This window comes from Capricornis sumatraensis, chromosome 10 (genome assembly GCF_032405125.1).
Source record: "Capricornis sumatraensis isolate serow.1 chromosome 10, serow.2, whole genome shotgun sequence".
Classification (NCBI taxonomy): domain Eukaryota; kingdom Metazoa; phylum Chordata; class Mammalia; order Artiodactyla; family Bovidae; genus Capricornis; species Capricornis sumatraensis.
Genome location: NC_091078.1, coordinates 28,901,045 through 28,903,161, shown reverse-complemented (window position 1 = coordinate 28,903,161; position 2,117 = coordinate 28,901,045). Strand labels below are relative to the sequence as shown.

Here is a 2,117-nt window from a genome sequence, read left to right as displayed (position 1 = left end):
AGTCCCTCGGACTGCAAGGAAATCCAACCAGTCCATCCTAAAGGAAATCAGTCCTGAATATTCATTGGAAGGACTGATGCTGAAGCTGAAACTCCAATACTTTGACCACCTGATGTGAAGAACTGACTCCTTGGAAAAGACCCTGATGCTGGGAAAGATTGAAGGCGGGAGGAGAAAGAGATAACAGAGGATGAGATGGTTGGATGGCATCACCAACTTGATGGACATGAATTTGAGTAAGCCCTGAAAGCTGGTGATGGAGATGGAAGCCTGGCGTGCTGCAGTCCATGGGGGTGCAAGGAGTCGGACACGACTGAGCCACTGAACTGAAACTAGATCTGTGTGATGCAGGAAGAGCCCACCATTTTCCAGCTGAAGAAGCGATGAGCCGCCACCGCAAAGAAGCTCAGCAGCTCCCAGCGGCCAATGAGAGCTCGTTTCTCCTCCAGGGAGGGTGCTCCCCTGCAGCCGAGCGCAGGCGCTTGCCTTGTCTAAGCCACTAAGGCACTCCCACACATATCAGTGAGTGCTTCTCAGAAACAAAAGATAAAGCGAGGGAATATATGACCTAGCAGTGCCCTGTGAGGTGGGGTTAAGAAGAAGATATTTCTGTGGGTTTTGGAAGATGCATCAGTGACGCTGCAAAAAGCAGCTGAGTGTGAGAGGTGAGGGAGGAACTAAGTACAGGATAAAACCGAATTCATTTCTGACCGGACTATTTGTAATGCATGTAATTTTTGTCTTGAGCTGGCCTGAATTATATTTAGGAAACAGTTGTTTTATACTCCAAAGGTGGTTATTATTATTATTATTATTTGGTCCTACCACACAGCTTGTGAGATCTTAGTTTCCCAACCTGGGACTGAACCCAGGCCCCAGCAGTGGAAGTGCTGAGTCCTAACCACTGGACCACCTGGGAATTCTCCCCAAAGGCAAATTTGTAATGTAAAAAGATAACTTGATGGGGAAGAAAACTGGAGAGAAGGACATGGATTGTTCTCAAGTCCCTTTATGCCACTTGACTTTATCTAGTTGCCAGAAAGACAAGACTTAAAAACCATTCTATCGTTCATTTCAAATATCAAGATTTCTTCTTACAACACTTCATATATGAAAATAATCAATGAGAAATTAAGAGTTTTTTGTTCTTATTGTTTTATTTCAAGCCTCATTCCAGTGGGTTTCTTTTTCCATTTTTTATTTTTCTGTCATGACACACTTGAGGTTTTATGTCACACTCATCACTATGGACGTGATTCTCAAGAAGGCCATATTAGAGTCTCCAGTTGGTAGAAACAATCACTGCTCTAATATTCCAAAACAGTAGCAACAATTACAAGAACATGCTGATTTATACAACCAGAAGAATCAGGGACATATCGCTCCCTAAGTTCAAGGATCCCTCCTGCATATAATTTTCTCCACATGTGGAAGCAACAGGAATACAGGGCAATTTCAGTGCCACGGATGCTAAATCCTGAGTGGATTGCTCACCAAGTCACTTGCTTCTGCCTACTTACCTTCTAGAACTCCAAATACATTGATGTCTTAGGAAAATTACAGATTACTCAAGGTAACTTGGGAAATGCTAGAACTCTGCTGTTCAATTTGCAAAGGTCAAGGGCCGACTCTACAATAAAAGATAAATGGATGTTCTAAACTGCAGTACCAATACCAAGAAGCCTTCAAGATGTATATTTGCTTACTACTTGAAACTGATTGAGTCCTATGTATAAAGCTTAGGCACACTGAAGAAAAATCTTAATAATAAAATATGTGTGCATGCTAAGTCACTTCAGTCATGTCTGATTCTGTAAGTCTGCCAGGCTCCTCTGTCCATGGGATTCTCCAGGCAAGAATATTGGAGTGGTTTGCCATGCCCTCCTCCAGGGGACCCTCCTGGAGGTAGATCCAGGGATAGAACCCATGTCTCTTACATCTCCTGCAGTGACAAGAAGGTTCTTTACAACTAGCACTACCTGGAAAGGCCCATAATAAAATTTAAAAATAAATAAAAATAATAATATCTCATTACAGTAGATCAGGGCATTATATTTGCAACAACCTTTATTTCCTCCAGGGGATATATGGTACAAAGTTTCCGTTTCTCAAAAGCT

The 2,117-nt window shown here is 42.4% G+C and overlaps 1 non-coding gene across 1 annotated transcript; it reads right to left on the bottom strand.

Moving 5' to 3' along the window:
• Positions 1-848: 848 nt before the first annotated feature.
• Positions 849-919, bottom strand: TRNAG-UCC (transfer RNA glycine (anticodon UCC)). Its single transcript has one exon. It is a non-coding gene; the product is annotated as a tRNA-Gly (tRNA).
• Positions 920-2,117: the final 1,198 nt, after the last annotated feature.